Source organism: Cnephaeus nilssonii, assembly GCF_951640355.1.
Source record: "Cnephaeus nilssonii genome assembly, chromosome: 16".
In the NCBI taxonomy this organism is placed as follows: Eukaryota; Metazoa; Chordata; class Mammalia; order Chiroptera; family Vespertilionidae; genus Cnephaeus; species Cnephaeus nilssonii.
Genome location: NC_137087.1, coordinates 47023903 through 47040028, shown reverse-complemented (window position 1 = coordinate 47040028; position 16126 = coordinate 47023903).

The following is a 16126-nucleotide window of genomic DNA, read 5'->3' as shown; positions in this document are numbered from 1 at the left end:
CCCAGACTCATCTTGGAAGACGTAGGATTGCTGATCGAATGAGGAATACAACTTTTAAAGGATGTTGGTGCTTCTCAATGTGAAACTGTCAAATGACTGAATACCAAACTGTTATATTGTAAATCAGAAGATGCCTTGATCAATAAGCCAAATTAATTTGGAGTCTTTTATTACTACGCTAGCACTAGCGGGCTCAGAGTAGAATGTCTCTGTCAAATTCGGGCCCCAACATGGTGGAAGTCTTCCATATTTATACTTTTTTCAGCTCTTTGTCTTCCAAATTTGGAACAAGACTTCCAGACCTTTTGAAAAAGAAGTCCTGTGTGCTGGGACAGGCCCGTGAGACCATATCTCAAAGCCTAGCCTGGCACCAGCACTGACAACTCTGTCTGGGGTATAGTTTATGGCCTCTCTGGAATGGGAGTAATCTTATTTTCCCTATTATTTAAGCAAGCAAGCATTTACAGAAGCCAAAATAGCAGGGTTAAAATTTCAAATAGCAGTTTTTACACAAGATGGAGGTTACTATGCTTCAAAACTACATATATAATATTCACATGGACTCTGCATCTATTTATCAAGGACATGACTAGTGATCACAACTAAACTAACATTTGCTATTCATTACATTTCTTACTATCCCTCTCCTATGATTTCAAGCAGTCTCTTACCACATCCCTATGAGTTTTTGAAGGTGGGGAATGAATAAATCTAGTAATTGGAAGAATCAGAGTTTACCCAAAGTTTGCTTTGTCTCCATCCCACACCAGCTTCCAGTGCCCCTATGCACCCTTCTCAGCAACACCGCACCTGTATGTGCACACAGCGTGCACGCCCATAGGCACCACATGTGCGATAAGCTTGTGCAATGTCCAGGTGCCGCATTTTCTGCACTGATTGCATATTAATATGCAGGCAGTGAAAAGGAATGCAATGTGAGAAAAACTCCAACAAGAAAGGAAAATGGAAGGTAGAGTTAACTCCACAAGAGAAAAATCAATTTAACTTAACCGGTCCTCCTTCCCAATGTACAGAAAGTAGCAGCTGAGCAGTGGAATCTAGACAGGCTTGGCCACCTCTGGCTTAAATACAACCTCTTCAGAGGAAATTTCCTGAAGTGTCAGGTGGGCATAATTCTAAAATGAACACTAAACATCAGCAGGAAATAAACCCTGTGGTTATAAATCCCACGAGGAAAGAGTAAAAAAAAAAAAAAAGTCTCTGGCTAGATAACGGCACAACACACCAATATTCCAGAAAGACAAACACAAGCATAAGTTGCCGCTTGCTTTAAAAAAAAAAAAAAGAAAAGAAAAGAAAAGAAAAGAAAAGAAAAGAAAAGAAAAGAAAAGAAAAGAAGAAGAGGTAGCAACAAATGCACTCTGCTAGTTAGGAGTCCTGCCTATTAAGGCCTGAAAAGTTACATGGCCCCAGGGCCTGTTCTCAGATACTATTCTCTGGGAGAGGTGCCGGCCAAACTGGGTATATTTCTTCTAATGCTGGTACTGGGGGAAGTACAAATCTTTCTTTAGAGGTTCATAGAAAACAAGACTGGCTTATGGTGAGTCTGGCTTTCCTGTTGTTTTCCTTACAATAACAAGAGGATTTGGAAACACACTTGGGTTTATGAAGTATAAATCCTGCTAAAATCTGTAGAAGTTAAGAGGACGTGAGGGTTCTTTGGAGAAGAAAGCAGAACCTTTGTCAGGTTGCACTGAGCAATGTTCTTTCTTGTTGGAGATATTGACAAATTTCCAGGTCTTTGACAAGGGGAGCTGAGACGAGGAAACTCATTTCAAATCATATCTCAGGTAGGCGTCTGAGCCAAAATACGATGAAAGTCATTAATTTCTTTTTCTGCTAAGCCACCAAGCACAAGTGGAATAGTTCTCTCCTTTTCTTATTTTGATCTGAAATCTGTTCAGAACAAGAGCCAAGATTCCTGTTCTAAATTTTCAGAGAATGGCACAAAATTGTTCTTTTTCGTTCTCCTTAACCAAAACAACTAGGTGTGAACAAAACTGTCACTTAACCTGGTAATTAGTACAGGAAAATGTAATTAACTGCCGCAAGCCTTCCTTTCTCATCTCAAACATCGCTGATGCCAAAGAGATCAACGTCTATATCACAGGTAGGATAATAAGCCCATCTAATGGATAGGATGCTTTACCTGCCTTGATTTGGTAACAGGATGTCCCAAGTTAACTGTCCAATGATTTTTCCAAGGCCTCTTCATAGATGAAGGGAGTCCACAGAGGCAAAATGCTTCCAGAGGTAAAATCTTCACATCTGTAAACATAAACAGGCTTATAACAGACCACTTAACTTTCTGTAATAACATAAACAGGGGTGACACAAGTAAGGCAGCCAAAAGCTGACCCTGGATTTCAGGGCAAAGCTGGAATAATCCCTGATGGTCACACACTGGACAGCCAGCACTCAAGTATTTAACCGCCTACACCAAAAACCACACTGCCATCCATGGACACGGGGCCCTATAACAAAAAAGATTAAAATACCATCTTTAGCAGGCTGTGTTTAGATGAGGTTGTACAAATTTATACTACACCTGGCTTTCCATTTATTACAAGAAAGCAAAGGCTGTTCGATCAGAAAATAAAATCCAGGCATGCTGTTTGCTTCGTGTAAGCATGCTGCTCGTTTAACTGGATCATTTCATCACCACAACCAGCCCTTTCTCTCTGCATCGAAAACAGAACACAAGCTTCCGGTTACCTTCTCCCATGGCCCACCTTCCTCCTTATATCTGTCTATTCACACCCTCCCCTGTAGCTTACATTCATGAGTCAATTCACTGTAGTCTTTGCTTCCTTTTCATTTTTTTAAATTGGGAACTTTAATGTGATCCTCCCTGTATAATGAGTTATAAAGTGTAATTACTTCTTTCTAAGTAGAATCACCATTCCATCAAGTTTATTCATTTCTTCAGGAAAAATGGGGTTGCATAATATTTGAGTTGGGAGTGCTTTTTCTAATGTTGTCAATTCTGGGCTCTCTCTAGGACACGAATCCTATCTTGAAAAGCCTCATTCATGATCTTCTCCCTCTGCTTAAACACTTCAGGTAGAAAGAAGGTCACCATATTTGAGGCAACCTTTTGCATTGACAGGCTGCACACAGCTGTACTTACATTTGCTGGAGACTGTCTCCTACAACTTGAGTTGTTGATACTGGTTCCACTCTCAAGGGCTTGTGGACGAAAAAGGGGCCACATGATAACTCAGAAAAGGCCTGTGTGGCAGCCTTGCAAACTCAAAAGACCTGAAGTAACCACAAAGGATGATATGAAATTAAAAACTTTTAGTTAAAAAGCAATTTATAGTGGGTAGTCATGTCCTAGGCCAGTATCTTCCCTGACAATGTCAGTCTTCACCTTAAATGAGCCTATTGTCTTTTTGCATCTAAGATAACATGAAATGTCAGGGTAACTTGCAACTCCCCCCCCCCCCCGACCCCTCAGGGCAACCAAATGCACCTGGGCACCACAAATTCCTTCATTGTTGTTATTATTGTTATCATGTTAATTGTTGACTGTTAACTATCATTTGACTTTTTATTCTACCCCAGAGGTTCCCCCCCTTTGCTTTCTCCCGCCTCCCCAATCTATCACTAATGTAACCCATTTATGCCTTCTCCTTTGGTTGTAATGTATAAAACAAGGTGAAAAACTGCCATTCTCCGGAGCATTATTCAAATATGTTGAGATTCTGTTTCCCGGCAATTGTCGACAGTTTGGCTCAAATAAACTCACAAAAATTCTTTACTGGTTTGAGTGGGGTTTTTTTACATTAGAGGCTCGTCTAGAGAATACATCAACTCCCCTTCTAACTAAACGGTCCCTCAATCAACTAGAGACAGCAGTTTCATAAGACGCTACAAAAGCCAAAAGTCAAACCAGGAAGGCTCTTGGAACAGTGGGGAACCACAGTGTGGCTCATCTGAGAGGATTGGCAGACCTGGCACCACATGACTATTGTCATAGATGAAGATCCAATGCTGCCAGATCTTTCAGTTTCCAAGAGAAGCATGAAATCTGAATTTGTCCATAAAATGTCCCAGTTTTTCAAAGTTGACAACCAAGCCAGAAGATAATTTTAAACACCATGTAGCCCAAATGAAACTCATTTGGAAGCCAGACCCAAACCACAGAACATAAGCTGGAATCTACTTCTCTACAACCTTCTCTCCTTGGCACTAGAGGCATGTGGTTTAGCTGACAATGACATATGTTGTTTGATTTGCCTTTTTATTTTTATTGCCCTACACACTCGCCTGCAGAGAATGTTAAGTGTCTTCTTGCTGAGAGCATATAGTTTTATTTACCTGGAAGCTTTCTTTTTTTAAACTATTCAAACCAAACTAATTCCTCATGCAAGACTGCCCACATGAAAACAAGTTAGATGGCTCTAAGTTACTTAGATAATTAGCCAATATCATTAGTCATACATCTATGTGTGGCCTGAGAAAATTCACTTAACCTCTCTGAGCCTCAATTTCCTTATCTGAAAACTGGGATAAAAAATACTTTCCTTGGTGGAACTTAATTACTACCATTCCTTCACAAGCTGAGGTTGCACTTGAATTAGTGACTTGCTTCCAAAGAAAATAAGAATGAAAAGTGAAAAAAAATAGTAATTTTATACTAGAGAAACCTGGCAAACACTAACTTAACCAACCGATAAAGGAGACCATCACCTGTGATGTCATGTGGCGATCATGTACCTCCTGAGACGAAGGGATAAAAGGGCACGTCACCTCTGTGGTAGTCTTCCCCTAAAAAATAACTCCAATTTAATCATGAAAAAAAAAATCAGTTTCATATTGAAGGGCATCTGCAGGATAGTGATTCAAGGAAGAGGAAGTAGTCAGTTGGATCAAATGTTGTTGAGTGTATAAGATTAGGACAGGAGAGTTTCTATTTAAGACTTTCCAGAGATGAAAAAGAGAAGGGAGAGGGGATTGGGTCATCTTGAGCAAAGTGAGAATGAGGAAAACCTCAATGTTATGATAAGGGGCATGATAGGATCAGTTCAAGTCTTGCCTCCAAAAATGAAGCTCTGTGACGCAGGAACCTGCTTTCTCTCTCACTAGTGAGGCCATGTGGGTCTGAAGAGGGGTTTCTTTCAAGGCGGTGCTACTGTATGTTAAAGCAGCCATTCTCCGGCTGGCTGCCACCTGAGAGCTTTAAAAATCCCCTTCCTCGCATCACACCTGTCCAATAAAATCCGAGTCTCTGGGAGGAGGACCCAGATATCAGTATTTTTGAAAGTTCCCCAAGTGATTCCCACGTGCAACCAAGTTTGAGAACCTGTTGTCTCTCTCCCAAAGATTCTGGGGTATGGCCTGGGCATGAGGGTGTTCAAAAGCCTTTGTGATGGTGGCTATTACTGTTATTGTCACATGTGTTGTGTTCCCTTACATCATCACAAAGGGAAGGAGGAAAAGGAATTGTCTTTCTTTAAATAAAAGAGAACAATGTTATTTTGAAACTGGAGGAAAGAGTTCCTGGCATTGTCTCAAATTAAGTGTAAGAAAGACTGATCACTTATGTGAAAGAGACAGAATTGGCACAATATACTTTAAAAGGCATTTAATCTTCTCATACATATTTAAAGAACATAATGTTATGCCCAGAATTCGGGGTCCCCAAGAAAAACCACCAGGGAACCAAACGAGTCCGATGCAAAAGCAAAGAGTCTGTATTCAAGCTAGCTTGAGCTCAGTCCCACACGCACACACACCACACACACCGGCGCAGGGGTGAGGTGGGGAGGAGAGGAGACTTGGGAGAACAAAGGCTTAAAAAGGGGGTCCAAAGCAGTGGGCGGGGGGAACGTTCATGGCCCCATTGATTGGTCAGGGGGCAGGGTCAGGGGCCTGGTTACACGGGGGTTACTGTGCAGCTTGCCTAATTTGGACTGAGTCTACTTCTCTACATTCCTATTGGCAGGTTTATGCAACTGTTACATTCTCGCGGTTTTCTAAGAAAAAGGAGTCATATACATAGTTACACAGCTCCACAGTCCAGGGAGGATTCTTGATCACATCCATTCAGACAGCAGTTAAACAGTTTTTATAATGTTTATTATCCATTCACTTGACCACTTAAAAACATTTTAAAACTTTCCTGGCTATTATTAGGAGTAAGGAGGTGATTATCAGATAATAATAATGAAAGCTGACATTTGAGGCGGGGGAGGCACTTACTATGTGCCAGGTACTGTGCAAGTAATCACATGTGGTCTCCTGTAATCCTCATAACAATTCTATCAGATGGGTGCGTTATTATGCCCATTTCACAAATAAGAGTCCAACGCCTAGAGATGTTACTTAAGTTGCCTGAGATCAAACATCTGTAATTGAAAGGGTATGGATTCAAATTTAAAAGTCTGTCTAGTCCCAAAACCAATGTGCTGTTAACCACTAAGCCATCCCATCTACTTGCAATATTCCATTAGACATGAAAGGGTTGTAGGGAAATATGGAGGAATTAGCCTTAGAGAAAGCAGAGACATGCTCTTTTGCTTGATAGAATAAAAGAGAAAATGGGAAAAGAATGTAAAGGAATTCAGAAGTGAAGAGGAGAAAAACTCAAAAATCCTAAAATTTATAGGCCTTTACATTTCCTAAAGTGCTTAACATAGTAAATTATATACAGTAGAAAATCAAAACATTGTTGACTGGATGTTCTTTCAATTGTCATTGTATCATTAAATGAGAAATCTTAATGGAAACAGTTGATTTGTCAAAGGCTCAGGTTCTAGAAGCTTTTTGTTCTTTCTAGTTCTCATACTTATTACAGCTATATTGTTGGTACAACTATCTTAGAAAATATAAATATTAGAAAGAAGGAAGGGAGGGAGGAAAGAAGGAAACATTCTTCCTACCAGTTATGAGCCAGCTAATAAATAGAGAAGTGGTAGAGTAAGAAAATCACCATTTGGCAAAATATTGTAATTGCTGTTGATTCAGGAAAGAACCATGGTGCTAAAACTAGTGGGTGAAGTCTCAAATTGCTTATCTACTAGATATTTATGATTACAATGGATGAAGAGTAAATTTGCAATGGAGAAACATAAAAGATACCACCTGAAACAACCTATCACACTTAATGAGATTTACCATCTGCCTCCTGATATGATGCACTGAGAGCTCAGCATCACTTCTGTGATATTCCTGCCAAACATGTATGACCTAAATGTAACCATGAGCAAATATTAAACAAAATTGAGTTAAGTTTAAAAATAATCTTCAATACCATGAAATATAAAGTCTCAAGATCTGTCCCAGATTAAAGGGGTCTAAAGAGATAAGACAATTGAATATAACAAGTTGTTAGGTTTTTACATTTGCTATAAACAACATAACTAGGACAACTTGTAAAATATCAATAAAGTCTATAGATTAGAAAACACTATTATGTCAACATTAATTCTCTGAGGTTGATTTTATCGAAGTTATGTGACAGAGTTCCTTGTTTTTAGAAAATATGCTCTGAAGTATTTAGGCTGACAGAGGTATCATCTCTACAACTTACTCTTAAATGGGCTAAAAAAAAAAATAGGTAAATTAATAACGCAAATGGAGTAAAACGAAAACAACTGGATAATCTGGGTGAAGAATATCAATAAACTCCTTGTACTATTCTTGCAAATTTTCTGTAAGTCTAAAAATAAGTTTAAAAATTTTAATAAGCCTGTAAGGTAATCCACAAGCAACTTAACTACCAACCAAAACAAACTTGCTTACTCTTTAAAGAAAGACAACAAAATCTAGACACTCAATAGTGTAATGTTTACCGTATCTAGCATCCAATAGAAAATTATCAGATATACAAAGATGTAGAACAAGGTGACCCAAACCAGGAGAAATATTCAGTCAGTAGAAATAACCATAAATTACAGAGATGACGTAAATAATAGATAGGATTTCAAAACAATTGCACTAAATGTGCTCATGGATGTAAAGAAAAGCATGAACATAGAAAGGAGAGAGATGAAATATATAAAAAGTAAGCAAATGAAGCTTCTAAAGTTGAAAAATATAACATGAAATTTAAAAATGTACTGAATGAGGTTTAATCACAGAGTAAACAATGCACAAGGAAATATTAGGAAAACACTAAGATATAGCAACAGAAACTCTCCAAAGTGAATCACAAAACAATAACAACAAAAAGATTAAAAATAAATAGAGGAATCAATGCCTATAAGATATTATCAAACTGCCTAACATAAAAGTAAAAGGAATCCCAGAAAGAGGGTATGCATACAAAATTTTTTGAAGAAATAATGGCTAATTTTTTTCCAAATTTTACAACAATTATAAGTCTAGAATCTCAATGAATCCTAAGCAGTATAAACATTAAAAAAAAAAAAAACATACCAAAGCACATCATAATCAAATCCTAAAAATCTGTTTTAAAGGACAAATTTTATAAAGCAAAAATCATTCAGGGGAACAAAGATAAGAATACTGCAGTCTTATAATCTACCTAATAAAAGAGTAACATGCTAATTGACTGTACCTTCGCGACGCCCACCAGCCAATCAGGAATGAGTATGCAAACTAACCCAAGAATGATGGCGGGTTAATTTGTATATGCAGGCGCTGAGCGGCCAGGGACAAGGTGAGACGCAGGTGTTCCGCACTACCCCAGCCGCTCCGGGCCTCTGGGCAGCTTGGGAAGGCAGAAAGGCGGCTCCGGCCAGTGCGAAGGCAGTGCTGGCAGCCAGAGGAACGAAGGCCCATTCTTGCACAAATCTTCATTTGTGCATCGGGCCACTAGTCCTATCTAATAAAGAGGGAATACGCTAATTGAACCTCACACTGTTGCAAAAATGGTGGCACCCACAGCCAAAAAGGAGGGAATATGCTAATTGACTGCCCCACCCTCAAAGATGGTGGCGCCCAGAGCCACAAGATGGCAGTGCCCAGTCCCCTCAGCCCCGCGGGGGGGAGGGGAGGGGCGGAGACAGGTACACGGCAAGGCCGGGCCCACCCCCAGGCAGGCCCAGACGCTCCACGCGCCTGCCTCTGAAGTCCCCCAGGCCCCTCAGCCCCCCAGGGCCGGCCCAAGGCACAGGCAAGCCTCAGATGTCAGCTTCCCAGCCGCCCAGGGCCAGCCTGAGGTGCAGGCAAGCCTCAGATGGTGGGTGCCCAGCCGCCCAGGGCTGCCCAAGGCTCAAGTAACCAGGGCTGGCCGAGGCTTGCACTAATAGCAGTGGCAGCAGCAGAGGTGTGATGGGGCGTCACCCTCCCCTGATCGCAGGGTAGCCTCCCGCTCCTGAGGGCTCCCAGACTGTGATAGGGGGCAGGCTGGGCTGAGGGAACCCCCTCCAGTGCATGAATTTTCATGCACCGGGCCTCTAGTCAGAAATAATACAAATCAGAAAACAATTATAACACAGGAGAGGTTGGTAAAAGAAGACAAACTTACATGTGTAAGGTGGAAAAGGTCTAAGGATATAATGTATTACATGGTAACTATAATTGATAACAATATACGTTTTGTATAATTGCAAGTTGCTGGGAATAGAATTTAAGTTCTACTTACCCATCACAAAAAGTGTTCATTATCTCAATGGGGGGAGTCCTTTCACAATGTATACATATATCAAATCATCCCAATGTATACCTATATGTCTTATAAAATTTTGTAAATTATATCTCAATAAAGCTTTAAAAGCTCAGTATAGAAGCAGACTAGAAAAGGATTACAATGAATGGATGGGACAAATAGAAAACAAACAGATAGATGGTAGACCTAAATGAAGTATTATTGATAATTACAATTGAAGGGTAATTGATCTAATCCCTTCAATTAAAAGGGCAAGATTATGATACTGAACTTTCAAAAAAAGCAATATCCAACTATATCTACAATGGATGAATTTTAATATAAAAACACCAACAGCTTAAAAGTAAAAGTATATGAAAAGATATAATATGAAAACACTAATAACATTAAAGCTGAAGTGACTATATTAATATAAGACAAAGTCAACTTTAAGACAAGCAATATTATCAGGAATCGAGATATTTCATAATCATAAAAGGGTCATGTATCAAGAAGACATAATCTTAATGTCTATGCACTAATTTCTAAGCTTCAAAATACATGCAGCAAAAACTGATAACAGTAAAAGGATAAACAGATAAAGCTACAATCATATTTGTAGATTTAATACTCCATGCTTAATAATTAATAGGACAAGTAGACAGAAAATCAGTAAAAATTTAGAAGACTTGAGTAACACTAGCAACTACCTTGATCTAATTGACATTTAAACAACACTCCACCCAACGAAAGCAAAATACATCTTCTTTTTAAGTGCACACAGAACATGCACCACCAAGATAGTCCATATTGTGGCCTATAAAACAAGCCTCAATAAAGGTGAAATGATTCAACGTATACAGCAAGCATGTCAAACTCACGGCTCGCAGGCGGCAGGCCTCATACTTGGTATACAGGGACATGTTCTCTGATGACAGCAGAATTGAATTAAAAATCAGTAACAAAAAGATATCTGGAAAAGCACATAAATGTTTGAAAATTTAAAGACATGATTCTAAGTAGCGCATAAGTCAACGAAACAGTAATAAAGGGCAAGTAGAAACTAGTTAAACTGAACCATAATGAGAAACCACATAGTAAAATGTGTGGGAGGCAATTAAAGCAGAGCTTAGAGGGAAATATATAGCTTTAAAGGCTATATTAAAAATAAAGGAAAAGACTAAAATCAACTGACTACCTAAGAAGCTATAAGTAGAAGAGAAAATAAAAGAAAATTTAATACAAAGTAAGTAGCAGGGAAAAAATACTATTAAGGCAGAAATCAATGAAAAACAAAAACCTGGCAGTAGAGAAAAATTAATGAAACAAAAAGCTGGTTCTTTGGAACGATCAATAAAATTTTACTGACAAACTCCTAGCTAGACTTTCAAAAGAAAAAAGGAGAGATGATTCAGATTACTAATATCCAGAATGAAATAAGGAACATCTGTCCATATCCTAGCAATGCTAATGATAGTAATAGGATATTTTCAACAACTTTATGTCATTAAACTCAACACATATGTAATACACAAATTCCTTGACAGACCCAAATTATCAAAAGCAGCACAAGATGAAACAGAATATCTGAATAGCACTGTATCTATTTAAACCATCCCATAAGAAAAATTTTAATTTCAGATGACTAGACTGCTAAATTATATCAAATATTTAAGGAAGAAATAATTCCAATTATAATCAAAGTATTTTAGGAAATGGTAGAGGAGCATTTCCCAACTCAGTTTTGAGGCCAGCAGAAACTTGATACCAAAACCAGACAAAGGCATTACAAGAAAAGTACAGACCAATAATCCTCATGAACATAGTTGTAAAAGTCCTTAACAAAATATTGTCAAATCTAACTCAATACATAAAAATAATATGTTGTTACCAAGTGGGGTTTACCCAAAGACTGCAAAATTAGTTTCATATTTAAAAATCAAAGTAATTCATATGTGGGATATAATGATCAACATAATTTGATGAACAAGAATAGATCCAGAGACAAATGGCAGGGGAGAGGGGGGTAGAGATCAACCAAAGGACTTGTATGCATGCATATTAGCATAACTAATGGACACAGACACTGGGGTGGTGGGGGCTTGTCCAGGGTGAGAATGGCGGGGGGGAGGGGGTCAAGCGGGGGGAAAAGGAGACATATGTAAAACTTTAGACAATAAATAAATAATAAAAATCAAAGTAATTCACCATGTCACTAAGAGGAAAAACACATATGATTATTTCTATCTATGCAGAAAAAGCAGTGGCAAAATTCCATATCTGTACATGATTAAAATCTCTAGCAAATAATGAATAGAAGCAGGCTTCCTCAACCTAACTAAAGGCATCTATGAAAATTCTATAGCTAACCTCATACTTCATGATGAGAGACTCAAACTCCCCTGACTCCTACGCCTACCGCCCAAAGATCAGGAAGAAGGCAGAGATGTTGCTCTCAGCATTTCAATCTAACATTGTACTAGAAGTCCTGACCAGTGCAAGTTTGGTGATTATGAACAAACAAAGAAACAAATAATAGAAAGCATACTGATTAGAAACAAAGAAAGACTGCCTTTATTTGTAGAAAACATGATTATGATCACAGAAAATCCTAAGTAATTCCAAAACAAATTGAAAAACAAATGAATTTAGCAATGTCATGAGCTACAAAATTAATTGTATCTCCATCCTATATAACAAAGAGGTAATATGCCAATTAACCCTCACGCCCTCACAAGATGGCTGCCTATGACCAGGTCAGCAGGGGGGTTAGTGAGGAACGACCAAACGACTGAACAGCAGGCTGCTTAGGGCGACCAGGCCAGCAGGGGGCCATGAGGGGCAACCAGGCCAGCAGGGGCGCCACTTGGGGGCAACCAGGTCAGCAGGGGAGGCAGTTGGGAGTGACCAGGCTGGCGGGGGGGGGGGGGCAGTTAGGGGTGATCAGGCCAGCAGAGGGGGGCAGTTGGAGGTGACTGAGCCAGCAGGGGGGGACAGTTGGGGGTTATTAGGCTGGCAGGGGGACAGTGAGGGTCAACTAGACCGGTGGAGGGGCAGTTGGGGCAACCAGACAGGCAGGCAGGTGAGCAATTAGGAGCCAGTGGTCCAGGATTGTGAGAGGGTGTCTGACTGCCGGTTTAGACCCAATCCCTGGGATCAGGCCTAAAGCGGCAGCTGGACATCCTCTGAAGGGTCCCGGATTGGGGAGGGTGCAGGCTGGGCTGAGGGGAACCGCCCTCCCCTCCCCCCCGCCCCATGCATGAATTTCATGCACTGGGCCTCTAGCATACTAATAAAAATGAAAAGTGATACTTAAAATACCATTTACAATAACATCAGAAAATGCAAAATAGGCATAAATTTAACAAAATATATGCAATGTTTATACACTGAAAACTACAAGAAGTAGCTGAGAGAAATTTTAAAAGGTCTAAGTAAGTGGGGACATACATACCATGTTCATGGATTAAAAGTCTCAATATTGTTAAAATGACAATGTACCCCAAATCTATAGATTAAATGCGATTCTAACCAAACTCCCAGAAGGCTTTTCTGTAGATATTGACAAGCTGATTTTAAGCTGTATACAGATATTCAGAGGACCTAGAATAACAAAAATAATTCTAAAGAGGAGAAAAAAGTTGAGGGTTTTATGCCATCCAATTTCAAGACTTACTATATAGTTATTGTTATCATGATAGATAAATATAAAACTACAGAACAGAATAGAAACTACTCAAATACATTCAACTGATTTTCTACAAATGTGCTAAGGTAATTCAATAGGAAAATGACTCTTTTCAGCAAATGAGGCTGAACTACTGGTTATCCATATGGAACAAAATTGAACCTGTACACTAATCTCATACCTCACATAAAAATTAACTCTAAATGGATCATAAATCTAAACATAAAAACTAAAACTATATTAAAACTTCTAGAGAAAAACACATTAAAAATTACTACTGTCTCGGAGTAGGCAAAAATTACTTAGGACAAGAAAAGTACAAACAACACAAGAAAAATAATGATAAATGGGACCTTATTAAAGTTTAAAATGCCCAGTTCTTCAAAATATACTGCTAAGAAAATTAAAAATCAGCCATAGACTGAGTGAAAATATTTGTAATAAATATGTATATCCAGAATATACAAAAAACTTTTACAATCTAATAAAAAGATTAAAAATGGGCAAAAGATTTAGACACTTCACAAAATAAGACATATAAATGTCCAAAGTGTATGAAAAAAAAGCTTAACATTGTTAATTATCAGGAAATATAAATTAAAATCACAATGAAATGTCACTGTATGTCCAAATAAAGTGGCTTTTAAAATACTGACAATACCTAATATTAACAAAGATTGGAGTAAGTGGAGCTCAAACACATTGTTGGTAGGAAAGTAAAATGGTCCAATCAGTTAGAAAAACACTTTGCAGTTTCTTATCAAGTTAAATGTACACTTACCCTTCAATTCAGCAATTCCATAGCTCAGTATTTACCCAAGAGAAAAGATAATACCTGTCCACATAATAACTTTATGTGAACATTCATAACAACTTGATCTTTAATAGCTAAACATTAGAAACAACCTGACTTCCCATCAACAGGTAAGTCAATGAACAAATTGTATTACGTCAATATAACAGATTATTATTCAGCAATAAAAATGAATGAATTACTGATATATGCAACAACATGGGTAAATTTCAAAAAAACATTATAACTACATGAAAATAAAAGCCAGGCACAAAAGAATACATAGTGTATGATTCCATTTATCTGAAGTTCTAAGAAAAACAAAAATATATAATGATGAAAAACAAATCCATCGTTGCTTAAGCTGTGTGGGGGGATGGGAATATTGACTGCCAAGAGGCATGAGGGCATTGGGGGTGGTGTGATAATTTTGGCTACTTGGGCATATGAATTTGTCAAAACTTACCAAAATGTACACTTAAAATACTTTCATTATGTGTAAATAATATCTTTGATTTTTAAAAATGAAATATATCTATATATACTCATTTTAAATGTCCATAAAGATACCCTCAAAATTATAAAACAGTAGTAGCATTGCATAGGTGATATTCAAAATATTTAACAATTGGGGATTATAATATAAGCACCAACTAATTAGAACAAATTGTAGGTATGAGCAATTGGTATAGCTAACCCATGTGAATGAGACAACTATTAGCTCAGAAAAACCATAGTTACCAATAGGTGGTGGGATTATTGATGTCCTCTTTCTTCTCTTTGCTTATCTGTATTTTCTAATTGTCTATCCATACTTTTAATCAGGTACTTTAAAATAAGGGGGAGGGAACACATTTTTAATTATAATAGAGAAAAACGGTGCCCTGTTGATATCACATCTTATGCTATTATAAAATTTTAATGGGTCTCAAAACCCTAATGGAACTTTTAAATAATAGATATGAGAAATGGTATACTAAAACAGCATTGAATTAGAAGTTAAAAATGGATGATGCCATAAAAATATTTCCCATGTACTATAAAGAAAATAGTGAGATGTATTTTTAAACTATTTTACCATTTTAATATTTTAAAATGCCCTCCCTCAGCTCCTGTTCCAACTAGATCTCCATATAATTGGTTATGTTTAAGAGAGAGATAATATCTTTCCTTAAATTGTCCAGCCTCTGAAATACCATACTGCTCAAAATTCATTACATAGTATTTTCCAACGGGTATCAGAGGCTAGGTCAAACTTCAGAATCTTGCTGAGCAAACCAAGAAATCAAATGATAATTATCAACCCTGTATAAAGTTTTATAGCAAAATTACAGCTCTTGACAAGGAAAGTTGCTGCCATCTCCTCCTGGCATGACTACCACCGTCTCTCTGGCTTATCACAGCAACAAACCTTTGCTCTGAGCAATTTCTTCAGAGGTAAGCACCATAAAAGCCTCGCTACAAGAGCAGTCCCTGAGAAGCTATGATCAGCAAATAATGACCAGGCAGTTCTCTTTATCATGTCTCTCTCTATCAACAGAGAAACTATACCAGCTCCCCAGCAGCCCAGTAGAGAGTCAACGGCTGGTTTAGCAACATGAGTCCTTTAAGAAACTTTGAAAAACCCCAGGGTAAAATGATGCTACTGTACAATCTCCTAATGTGGCTCTCCAGTGCAGCTCAAATTTGTAATTTTAAAAGCACCTCATCCCACTGTGAGATCACAGTTATCCTTAATGATTTGCAAATCTCAGTGTTTTTAACAGCTCATTTTTGTACTGTGGCCACAGTGGTAACACCTGCACCTAAATAGTTATTGCTTATAATACCCTGGGCTCTCAGGATGTGCAGTAAATGAGAGGCAGCAGCAGTATCTTCCACCTTTTCTAACCTTAATTTACTTCTGCACTTGAAATAAGCATATTGAGCCCCTAGAGCAGCCATGTCAGCTCCCAGAGCCCATGGGACATCTGTCATCAGCAGAGGCTGACTACCCTGCTCCATTACATGGAGAGAAAGAAGAAGATGGTAGCTCAAGGCCACTCGTGTCTTCCCCTCTGGAAGC